Raw genomic sequence first — 13,163 nt, forward strand, 5'->3', positions numbered from 1 at the left:
AGGTTGTCATGCTGGCTGAGGGCTGGGCCACGCCCTTGGTCTTTAAATAGTTCGTCCTGACTATGGGCGTCGCCGACTATAGCTTTAGCCTAGTGCTAGCAATACCGGTCAGCAGTGGTGGTGTTGAAGCGTCTGATATCTGGTGCAGTATATCCCTCAGTGGTTCTTTCTCCAATCTGTTATATATATATATTTGGTTGCCCTTGCACATTATTGTATTCCCTTGTGTATTAACTGTGTGGTGTTTCTTTTACCCCTGTCCATACGTATTTGTGGGGTCTGGTGTCTGGTCCCCTCACTGGGTGGAGGGTGGTGGGTTCAGCTTAGGGCTGGACAGGAGACAGGGACAGGGTGGAGGCTCAGGCAGGCACACCTTCAGTGTAAACCCTGGGTAGAGGGACAGACAGGGTTCCCCTAGTCTGAGGGACATCGCAGGGGTCCCTGGTTGGGACTGGCTGAATTCCATTTTTGTCTCTGATCAGTTGATCTTTTTGCTCTGTTTTCAGAATATACCTGAGTGCTGATATAGTGATTTTGAAGTCTAGCGACTTCAGGGCCTTTTTCCCTATCAGACGGTTGAGACATTTTTGTAGGGTTTTTTGCGGATTGCAGCCAGCATCTTTTCTGTCCTGTTCTATCTAGTTAGTTGGGCCCCATCGTTTGCTCAGCCTGTCTTTCTGTCTGTGTTTGTGTTTTCATCTGTTTTTCACCGACAATACATGTTGGGGGCTGTCTATTGCTTTGGGGTCTGCTCTGGGGCAGTTTAGATTTCCCCTTTCCTTCTTTAGGCTTATGTAGTTCTCCGGCTGTGACGAGGGGTCTAGGGCACCGTAGGAACCCCCCACGGCAACTGTTAGTTGTGGTGTATAGGATCAGGGGTCCGCAATCCGATAGCTACCAACCTCTCCGATTTTCTGGACTTAGCTTGTATTTTTGTTTTCTCCGCCTCCGGTGACACATTCATAACACTGTACCTTGGCCGGGTCCATTTCAATAGTTGACGGAGACAAAATAAATCCCAAAAATGAAATCCTCTGTATGCCAAAAAGGCATTTCGATCCCTTAACATACAGGGAATTCTCCCTCAAAATCCGGAACACAGTCCGAACATGTTCCACATGAGAGTCCCAATCCCTGGAAAAGATCAAAATATCATCTAGATAGATGATCAAAAATTTATCCACAAAGTCCCGGAAAATATAATTCATGAAGCACTGGAAGACAGAAGGGGCATTAGTGAGCCCAAAAGGCATCACCAGCTACTCAAAATGTCCCTCCGGAGTATTAAACGCCGTCTTCCATTCATCCCCATGCTTAATGCGAATAAGATTATACGTCCCCCTGAGGTCAAGCTTGGTAAACCAGCAAGCACCTTTAACTCTGGAGAATAGATCAGAAATCGGGTAACGGATACTGATATTTAACAGTAATTTTGTTGAGGGAACGATAGTCAATACAAGGCATTAATGAACCATCTTTCTTGGCCACGAAAAAAAAACCACCCAAGGGTGAAGAGGATGGTCTAATATGACCCTTCTCCAACGACTCCTTAATATAAGATCGCATAGCCTCGTACTCGGGTACAGATAAATTGAAAAGTCGACCCTTGGGAAATTTACACCCAGGGCTCAGCTCAATTGCACAGTCATAACTCCTATGAGGAGGCAAAGATGCAGACTTATTCTCACTAAATACATCATAAAAATCAGCCAAATAGTCAGGAATATCATGCGACTGTGGAGAGGTGGAGAAAACAGGAGCGTCACTAAGAGCACATCGACAACCCCAACTCACCACAGACACAGATTTCCAATCCAAAACTGTATTATGGATTTGCAACCAGGGAAACCCCAGAACAATGTTATCATGCAAATTATGCAACACCAAAAATCTGCAATTTTCTTGATGGTCTGGGTCGACCCGCATTACCACCTGGTGTGACGAACAGCCCACCGCCGTTCGTCTACTTACGGGCGACGACTAACGGGGGTCCCGCTGCCACCAAAACGCGACGGACAGCGGACCCTGTGTCACCACTATGTCACAATCCCACCACTGACACCGGTGTATCAGCGGACGGAGGGACGTGACACAATGCCGGCACACGGCTATCACAGGCGCAGTGGGGCTTATCTTAGTTATCCCACCACTGGCACCATGTGACAAAAATATCCAGCAAGCTAATCTCGCTCTACAATTTGCCGCAGGGGGAGTTTAATTTGGATGCCCCACCACTGCTATCAATCTTCCAAGTACTGCGGGGATTTGTGTATATCCCACTTTCTCAGTTCCACTTTGGAACTCGCAGCTCTCCGGCGCCCCCCTTACCCTCAGGTCAGTCAGGGAACTGCACCTAGGATAATTGGTCGCCGGACGGGCTGCCTGTTGTGAACCGGCAATTAGGCTTCTGCAGTAAGGGAATTATCAATGCTGTGGCTGAAGCCCCTTACTCAGCAATATAAGACCCTTCTAGACTGCCAGCAAGCCGTAATAGCCGTACACAACGCGCTGCCACCAGTCACGGTTACTTAATTCACAGTGTTAAATTAAGAGGGTCCGTGGCAAACCCCTTGAATTAGTAGCGATTATCTATCAAAGGCATATAGTTCGAGTCTTAGAGCATAGAGACAGATCTAAATAATTATTTCATTTATTTTCCGAAAGAGGACAGTGATTACAGATAAAAGTTGCTATAAAATTGAGACATAAAATATGTACAGTACAGGTATAAAATAAAAGTGGAGAAAACAAAGAGATTACACTCACAGTTCCATATTGTTCCTTAGGCAGACCATGCGGCTAAGGTGGGTGGAGGCGGAGCTGCACTTCTCCGCTCATCTGAGTTCTTGTCAGCACGGACTCTGCAGCTGTTCTGAGCTGGTTTGCCCAGGGAATGCCTTATAGGCTTTGCTTTGTGACATCACGGAGAGATGCATTCTGGGTTGATCCCTCCTCTCTCATCCGAGTTATGTTTTGGCTACAAAACTTAGATTAGCTATAACTTTATGGGAGAAGCTGGTATGGACTCATCAGTGGTATCATGTTTCCCAGCGTAATGAGCCTATCAAGAAAACATCAAACATCTATGCGATATGACCATCCATTTGGGCGCAAATCCTATCTCATGTTCTGGACAGGGTAGAACTTCGAAACATACGCGGTCTCGAAGCTGGGACCGCTCAGGTTACAAAAATATGATTTTCATATCTCTACTTGGTACGGTTTTCGCAGGGCAGGCTCTTAAAGTTTTATTTCAAACAAAGACCTTTTTCCCGCATTTTTCTTTCAGCTGAGAGAAGCCAAATGGTGTGAGGAAGATGGTCTAGCTAATTAACATTCCTGCTCTTCCAGAGGAAGTGGCAGGGTTGGTAAAACCTGGGGGGAAGGAATTCCTACTACTGACAGTTTACAATGTCCTAGGATGGAGGATTTGTTAGCACATTGCAACAGAAAACATATCTTGCAGATATTGTACATCACACCTGGGTCCAAAACTGAGGTTTATTCTTCGCCAAAGGAGTAGCATCAATACCCCTCAAAGGGATAGGCGTCCGCAGAGGTGTCATAGGAAACCCACAACGTTTAGCAAAATCCAAGTCCATCAGGTTCAGAGCCGCTCCTGAATCCACAAAAGCCTTAGCGGAAAATGTGGACAGGGAGCAGATCAGAGTGATTGCCAGAAGAAACTTAGGTTGTACACCCCCACAGCAAATGTGTGTGCAAAACGTTTCTCTCGTTTAGGGCAGACAGAAATAATATGAGAGGCATCTCCACAGAAAAAACACAGCTTATTATGCCTTCTGAACTCCTGACGTTGCGCCCTAGACAAAACTATCACATTGCATAGGTTCAGACATTTGTTCAACAGGTGGCAACATTTCTCGTGTAATTTTACGTTCACGTAAACGCCGATCAACCTGAATCGCTAATGACATAGAATCGTCAAGACCAGAGGGAACAGGAAATCCCACCATAGTATCTTTTACGGTTTCTGACAAACCCTTCCGAAAGAGAGCTGCCAAGGCACCATCATTCCAGGTAGTAAGGACCGCCCACTTTCAGAATTTTTGACAGTACAACTCTGCAGAATCCTGACCCTGGCTCAATGCCAACAGGGCTTTTTCAGCTTGATCAATAGCATTAGGTTCATCATACAACAACCCCAAGGCTTGAAAAAATGCGTCCACATTAGTTAGAATAGGATCATCAGGTGTCAAAGAAAACGCCAATCCTGGGGATCGCCGCGCAGCAAAGAGATGACAATTTTAACCTGCTGCACAGAGCTCCCCGATGAGCTAGGCTTCAAGGCAAAAAATAATTTACAATTATGCTTAAAATTCAAAAATTTAGACCGATCCCCAAAAAACACATCAGGAGTAGGGATCTTTGGTTCAGCAGCATGTGAATGAGCAAGATAGGCGGAAATTCCCCGCACTTCAGCAGTGAGCTGCTCCACACGATCAGACAATTGCTTAATCTCCATTAAGAAAAAATTCCTCCTACGGCCCCAGAGAAAAAGAGGAAAAAATATACATAAAAAAAAAAATTCTGACACTTTTTTTTTTTTTTTCTACAATTCTTTCCTGCTATTGAGTACCCTAGAATCTGCGGTACGGCTGGTGATTCTGTTATGAATGAGTCACCGGAGGAGGAAAAAACAAAAATGCAAGCTGAGTCCAGAAAATCGGAGAGGTTGGTAGCTAGCGGATTGCAGACCCCTGATCCTACGGTGATCCTAGACGCCTCTTCACAGCTGGAGATCTAAATAAGCCTAAAGAAAGGGGAAATCTAAACTGCCCCAGAGCAGACCCCAAAGCAATAGACAGCCCCCAACATGTATTGTCAGTGAAAACAGATGAAAACACAAACAGACAGAAAGACAGGCAGAGCAAACGATGGGGCCCAACTAACTAGATAGGAAAGGACAGAAAAGATGCTGGCTGCAATCCGCAAAAACCCTACCAAAAATGTCCCAACACGTCTGATAGGAAAAACGGCCCTGAAGTCACTAGACTTCCAAATCCCTATATCAGCACTCCGATATATTCTGAAGACAGAGCAAAAGAAATTTAACCGATCACGGACAAAAATGGAAATTCAGCAGAGCCCCAGCCGGGGTTGGCTGAACACAAAACTAAGCAAATCAGACAAAATCTCATGGAACAATAACAGAGCAAAACTTAGCTTCAGAAGACAGGAACTGAACTGGAGGCCAGAGCTCAGAGCAGAGAAATCACCAGCAACCCTACAGGGCGTCGGCTGCCTTATATCCACTCAGAGATTCCGGATGTCCAATCGCAATCCACCTGTTCAAGTGACAGGTCTCTCCCATCCAAATCAGTTTCACGACCTCCCTTCACCAGCAGAGGGAGTTCATCGGACATCAAAGGTGAACGAGAAAATGAGCTCACAACAATCATGGTACTGTCGGACGATTGAGATGAACTTGCTCAGGCAGCAGAATTTTGCCATGATCTTCCACAGGCCGTCTCTACTGACTGTGTCGAAAGCCTTAGTCAAATCAACAAAAGTCACATAAAGGTCACTGCATTGCTCCTTGCTTTTTTCCTGGAGTTGACGTGTTGCAAAGATCATATCTACTGTTCCACATTTAGCACGGAATCCACACTGGCTTTCGGGTAATAGGCCTTGCTATGGTTGTCACAAGATTGGCGATTACCTTTTCTATATGTGAATTATGCTGGCATCTTTCAGCTGTTGCGGGACCTGTTCCTTTTTCCACATATACTGGAATAGTTTGGTCACTGTTTGCATCAGAGCAGGGCCACCAGCTTTATATACCTCAGCAGGTATTCCGGGTGCTTTTCCACAAGTTGTTTTACTGCATTCCTGACTTCATCTCCACTTGGAAGAACATCACGGTCCTTGTTAATTTCTACCTGAGGCAGGCAAGCAATAGCCTCGTCATTGATATTGGCTGGGAGATTGAGAATATTATTAAAGTGCTCAGCCCACCATTCCAGAATGTTTCTTTTCTGTCAGCAGCTTAGTTCCATCTGTGCTAAGCAGAGATGAAGAGTTTGATGACTGGGGTCCATATACAGCTTTGAGCGCATCGTAGAAGTGTTTCTGGTCATGGGTATCTGCATAGCCCTGAATTTCATCAGCCTTCTTGCTAAACCAGTTATCCTGCATTTTGTGTAGCTTGATTTGTACCTTTTTTTCTTAGCTAGCGATGTGGGGTCATTTTGATACACCTTGTACCGCTGATGTTTCTCTTCTAGGAGTGTTTTTATTTCCAGCGTCTTCCACACAGGGCAGCCAGACCACAGACCAGGGCTTCACCAGCGCAATTCAATTCTAGAGGTTGTATACCCACTGCTATCAGCACTGTCTTCACTCCTTATTTTAGTGACCCTAGAGGTCCCTTTTCTGAAGCCCTACGCTGTACAGCTGCCTGTTCTAATTTTGGACGGCTCAGTCCACATACGCTTTCCAGACGCCAGCCATTTAACATTTCCACTGGCCATCCAGTAAACGAGATTTTTCTGATGAAGGTCTTATGCTGGACCAAAAACGTTTAAACCTTTCTGTCTGGATGCACAAAATAAAAGTGTCTAAATATTTCACATATTGAGTGCCAAGATTTTTGTCATTTTTGATTGATGGGTTGGATACCCGACTTGAGCACCAACAACCAAACTATTCCTGAGTGCCGTGCTCTCTTTATAGGATTGTTTTTATTTCCTCGTCATTTTCATCGAACCAATCTTGATTATTTCTGGCTACTGATGCGAGATTCTCCAGGGCAGTATTGTAAACAGCATCTCTCAGAATCGTCCACTGTTCCTCAACGCCGATCTCCTCTGCCTGCAGTATATATAACAGTCTGCCATCAAGGTCATTGGCAAATTCCTCTGCAATTCTTTTATTTTGCAGCTAATGGACATTCAGCCTCCTTGTAGTTTTCTGCCCTTGGGGTCTTCTTGCCAGCAGGATGCGGAGCCTGCACTTAGACACAATGAGGCGATGGTCAGTCCAGCAGTCAGCACCACACATGGCCTTTGTCACTCTAAAGTCCATCCCATCCCTTTTCCTGGCAATGATGTAATCAATGAGATGCCAATGCCTCGAGCGTGGGTGCCTCCATGATGTCTTCTTGCGTGTGGGTAAACGGAATAGGGTGTTGGTGATGACAAGGTCATGTGTCGCACACATTTTGAGGAGCAGCAGGCCATTACTGTTACACTTGCCATTGCCATGTCTCCCAATGACCCCTTCCCAGTTTTCATTGTCTGTTCCCAATCTGGCATTAAAGTCTCCAAGCATAATGAGCTTGTCTGCCTGTAGGATTGATGAAATAAGTGTGTCAAGTTCATCATAGAACTTATTTTTAATGTCATCTGGGTTAGTCACAGTGGGAGCATAGGCGCTGATCAGAGTTGCATGTTTCTTGTTTGTGAATGGGAGCTGAAGTGTCATCAGATGGTCATTGATGCCCTCTGGAAGCCTGGTAAGTTTATGAACAAGATGAGTTTTGATAGCAAATGCCATGCCAGCTTCTCGTTTTTCAGTGCTGCCTCGACCGCTCCAGAAAAGCATATATCCACCACTATGCTCTGTCAGTTGACCCTTGTCTGCCAGGCGTGTTTCCCTGAGAGCTGCTATATCATTGCTGTAACGAGCTAGCTCCCTAGCAACCAATGCCGTTCTTCTCTCTGGTCTGTCTGCCTTAGTATTATCCAGCAGAGTTCTCACATTCCATGTGCTAAGGTTGAGTACCATCACTTTTTTTTTTCCTTTTTGCGTATCGACCGCTGTATGAGAAACCCGCCAGCTGCGGTAGGCTGGCCAGGTAAAATGAAGCAGACTATGTTTGAGGCACCTTTTCTAGCCCAGTCCTCGATTGAGGTGAGCAGAGTGATCCTAAACAGGACTGCTCAGACACCCAGGAGGCTGCCGAACTCCACTGCTGCTTTATTCCAGTGGGGAGCGACCATATGGCCTGGGTCGCCTGCTTGCAGGTTCGTGAATACAGCTTCCAGTGATTCCACACCTGCTGCTTTGCCATTCTCCCATCGCCACAGGACTTTGGATACGCAGTGGTTGAAGTCATGACTTGCGCTTGACTTGGATTAAAGTCAGGAAGAGTTGCGCATGTCGTCAACCTCACTCTCTCGCCCGTACTCATCAAGCCCCAGTGGCAAGAACTAGACGAGACAACTGGAGATAGGTCAGGGTGCAGTGGATGGCCAGCAGTATCCTATATGTGCCTCTCTGCGCCCTCTCAGCACAATGCTTTGCTGGGAATCGCTTATCTATCCGTTGACTCTTGAATAGTTTCTTCCGCACAGTCTGCCATATCCAGTCTTCATATGCATGGGTAGGCAATCCCTTGAAAATCACTGTAGATCTCAAAGAAACCCGACAGCTACCCTCACTTGGTTTGGCCCGCCTGGCGAGGCGGTGTTTCGGGATGTACCCACTGCCGCATGCTAGCAACTACTTGGAGGTACAGGTGAGAGTTGAGCATCAGATGAGGACCAAAGATGGGAGAGCTGTCCAGAAAGGACACAACAAGCCTCCCCCAGAGGTGCTACCTCTATTTACATACCCCAAACACCCTCCAATCATGGTATACATGGTATGTACACTCATCCCCATCCTGGTATACACGACCCAAACACCATCCTGGTATAACTGGTCCCCTCATCCCCATCCTGGTATTCATGGTCCACTCATCCCCATCCTGGTATTCATGGTCCCCATCCCCATCCTGGTATACATGGCACCATCCTGGTATACATGGTCCCCTCATCCTCATCATGGTATACATGGTACACTCATCCCCATTCTGGTATACATGGTCCCCTCATCCCCGTTCTGGTATACATGGTCCCCTCATCCCCATTCTGGTATACATGGTCCCCTCATCCCCATTCTGGTATGCATGGTCTCCTCATCTTCTTCCTGGTATACATGGCCCCTCATCCCCATCCTTGTATACATGGTCCCCTCATCTCCATCCTGGTATTCATGGTCCCCCATCCTGGTATTCATGGTACACTCATCCCTATCTTGGTATACATGGCCCTCATATCCCCATCCTGGTATACATGGTCCGCTCATCCCCATCCTGGTTTTTATGGGCCCCATCCTGGTATACATGGCCCCCACCCACATCCTGGTATACATGGTCCCCTCATCCCCATCCTGGTATACATGGTCCCCTCATCCCCATCCTGGTATACATGATCCCCTCATCCCCTTCCTGGTATACATGATCCCCTCATCCCCTTCCTGGTATACATGGTCCCCTCATCCCCATCATGGTATACATGGTCCCCATCCTGGTATACATGGCCCCCAACAACATCCTGGTATACATGGTCCCCTCATCCCCATCCTGGTATTCATGATCCCCATCCTGTTACACATGGTACACTCATCCCCATCCTGGTATACATGGTCCCCTTATCCCCATTCTGTTATACATGGTACCCTCATCCCCATTCCGGTATGCATGTTCTCCTCATCTTCATCCTGGTATACATGGCCCCTCATCCCCATCCTTGTATGCATGGTCCCCTCATCCCATCCTGGTATTCATGGTCCACCATCCCTATCCTTGTATACATGGTCCAATCAACCCCATCCTGGTATTCATGGTCCACTCATCCCCATCCTGATATACATGGCCCCCATCCCCATCCTGGTATACATGGACCCCATCACCATCCTGGTATATATGGTCCCCTCATCCCCATCATGGTATACATGATACACTCATTAAATAAATATTTAAATAAATGTTAAATATTTATTACAGGTCACAAAATAATTAAGATGTTTTCAATGCAGTGAACATAAAGTATTTCTGTCGGAGATATTGCTGTGCTCGTCCTGAGCTTCTCTCTTCTCTTATGGCATCATCGCCTTCTGCCTTATGACACAGCTCCATCCGCCAGTCACACCTGTTGCAGCCGATCACTGGAGCAGAGCAGTCGTCTCCCAGGCAGATGTGTCCAAACAAGACCAGCGTTTTCTCCAGGCCACAGATGGAAGTTTGGGATTTACTAAGTGAGACGGACAAGTGTCAACGATCCGTTTCTGTATTCCTCCCTCCGCTGTCTTCCTGCCATCCTGGGGACACATTCACATACACAGATTATGGCCTGGATTTGGGTTTTGGAATTTGTAAGCCAAAACCAGGAGTGTGTGCAAAACACAACTGATGTGCAGATCGCTCCAAAATACTGTAGGTTCCATGTGTTTAGGTTTCACTCCTGGTTTTCTCTTAAAAATACTGATGTGATCCATAGTGTACATGTGATGGATGTATGTGTAGTGTAGATGTGCTGCTTACACACAGTATGCGTGGTGTAAGTATATAGATGTGTATATAACGTGTGCAGTTTATAATAAGTGTATGTGACTATGATGCAGTGTATTACTGTATGTGTCATGGATAACCTGTTCAGCATCTATCATCCTATCTACATACATACACGTACATATATGAGCTCGTTTTACCTGATGTAGAGATCTGATTTCTCTCCATGCTGCATACATTGATTAAAGGGATAATTCCTATATGTCCAAAAAGTCAGTCATTGTTAGACACTTCAAAACCAAATAACTCAACCTGGTCTATTACGGTTAACAGCCGTTAGACAAGAAGTGATTCCAACAAAAAATTATTACATTTAAAAATAAATATTTACTCATAACAATAAGATAAAACACGATAATGAACTAATTAAAAAGACAGGGCAAAAAGAAAAACCTCCAAAAATGGAGGGAGATGCACAGTATAATTTCCTGGAAAGTGCAAAGGGACCAAAAGAAAATGTACCTAAGTAACCGTATATACTTGAGTATAAACTGACCCGAGTATAAGCTGAGACCCCTAATTTTGCCATGGAAAACTGGGTAAGCTTAATGACTTGAGTATAAGCCGGGTATACAATGTCCCCTCATCCCTGTCCTGCTCTGTGTGGCTCTCCCCCTTCCCAGTACCCATGGCTCGGCTCCCCCTTCTATGTAGAAGGGCTCTGTCCGGTAGGGCTCTGTCCTGGGCCCTGTATTGTTCAACATCTTTATGAACGATTTAGATGAAGGAATTGAGGGTAAACTGATTAAATTTGCTGATTACACAAAGTTAGGAGGGATAGCTAATACTAGAGAAGAGAGAGGATTCAAAAAGATATAAATAAACTGGAGCAGTGGGCAGCAACTAACAGAATGGTTTTTAACAGGGAAAAATGCAAAGTACTACATCTGGGCAATAAAAATGAAAAAAGCATATACAGAATGGGAGGAATAGGGCTAAGCAACAGCACATGTGAAAAAGACTTGGGTATACTAATAGATCACAGACTGAATATGAGTCAACAGTGTGATGCAGCAGCAAAAAAGGCAAATGCAATTCTAGGAAGTATTAACAGAAGCATACAGTCTAGATCACGTGAAGTCTTTATTGCCCTCTACTCCTCTTTGGTCAGACCTCATCTGGAAAACTGTGTCCAGTTTTGGGTGCCACATTTTAAAAAAGACATCAACAAATTGGAGCAAGTTCAGAAAAGAGCGACCAGAATGGTGACCGGTCTGCAAACCCTCCCTGTCTTATGAGGAAAGGTTGCAGGATTTTGGAATGTTTAGCTTGACTTAATAGCTGTCTACAAATATCTCAAGGGCTGTCACATTGTAGAAGGATCATCTTTATTCTCATTTGCACAAGGAAAGACTAGAAGCAATGGGATGAAACTGAATGGGAGGAGACACAGATTAGATATTAGAAAAAACTTTTTGACAGAGTGATCAATGAGTGGAACAGGCTGCCACGAGAGGTGGTGAGTTCTCCTGCAATAGAAGTCTTCAAACAGAGGCTGGACAGACATCTGTCTGGGATGATTTAGCAAATCCTGCTTTGAGCAGGGGGTTGGATCAGATGGCCCAGGAGGTCCCTTCCAACTCTACAATTCTATGACTCTATGTATGGCTCAGCTCCCTGTCCTCCCCGTCCTCCTCCTCCGTACTAACCCATCCTCTGAGCTTCCAATGCCCTCTGTGCAGCGCCTGTCCTCCTCTGTGCAGCCCCTGTCCTCCTCTGTGCAGCCCCCAACCTCCTATGTGCAGCCCCCGTCCTCTTCTGTGCAGCCCCCGTCCTCTTCTGTGCAGCCCCCGACCTCCTCTGTGCAGCCCCCGACCTCCTCTGTGCAGCCCCCCGACCTCCTCTGTGCAGCCCCTGTCCTCTGTGCAGCCCTCGACCTCCTCTGTGCACCCCCGACCTTTGTGCAGCCCCGACCTCCTCTGTGCAGCCTCCGTCCTCCTATGTGCAGCCCCTGTCCTCAGGGTAGTCCCCGTCCTCCTCTGTGCAGCCCCCGTCCTCCTCTGTGCAGCCCCCGTCCTCCTCCTTCATACTCACCCTGCTGTGCCGTCGCTGAACGTCCCTGAATGGAGGTGTGAGTATGACTTCCCAGCCACCGGCTCCTGCTGCCGCTCCCACTCCCCCGCTGAAAGACTCGTGTATAAGCCGAGGGGGCATTTTCAGCACAAAAAAAGTGCTGAAAATCTCGGCTTATACATAGGTACGTATATACGGTACTTAAGAACCACTAAGACTTATATCTGAATGCACAAAATGAATATAATATCAAAGCATAAGAAAGGGCGATGTGCTGGTATAAAGTGTTGTTTAGTGAATGAAGTAAAAGTAGTAGAAAAAAATATTTCAAGTAGTTCAATAGTGTTAACCCCTTAATCCCCGGAGGTATTTTCATTTTTGTTTTTCACTCCCTTTCTTCCCAGAGCCATAACTTTTTTATTTTTCCATCATTATGGCCGTGTGAGGACTTGTTTTTTGTGGGACAAGTTGTACTTTTGAACAACAACATTGGTTTTAACATGTTGTGTACTAGAAAACGGGAAAAAAATTCCAAGTGCGGTGAAATTGCAAAAAAAGTGCAATCCCACCCACACTCGTTTTTTTGTTTGGCTTTTTTACTAGATTCACTAAATGCTAAAACTGACATGCCAATATGATTCTCCAGGTCATTACGAGTTCATAGACATGTCTAGTATCTTTTTTTATCTAAGTGGTGAAAAAAAATTCCAAACTTTGGTGAAAAAACCCCCCGCCATATTCCAATACCCATAGCGTTGCCATTTTTCGTGATCTCAGGTTAAGTGATTGCTTATTT

The 13,163-nt window shown here is 45.8% G+C and overlaps 1 pseudogene; it reads right to left on the reverse strand.

Moving 5' to 3' along the window:
* Positions 1-12,568: 12,568 nt before the first annotated feature.
* LOC141098389 (pseudouridylate synthase 1 homolog) overlaps positions 12,569-13,163 on the reverse strand; it is a 74,408-nt pseudogene continuing 73,813 nt past the window's right edge.

This window comes from Dendrobates tinctorius, unplaced genomic scaffold, assembly GCF_039654945.1.
Source record: "Dendrobates tinctorius isolate UK_male_01 unplaced genomic scaffold, ASM3965494v1 ptg000090l, whole genome shotgun sequence".
NCBI lineage: Eukaryota > Metazoa > Chordata > Amphibia > Anura > Dendrobatidae > Dendrobates > Dendrobates tinctorius.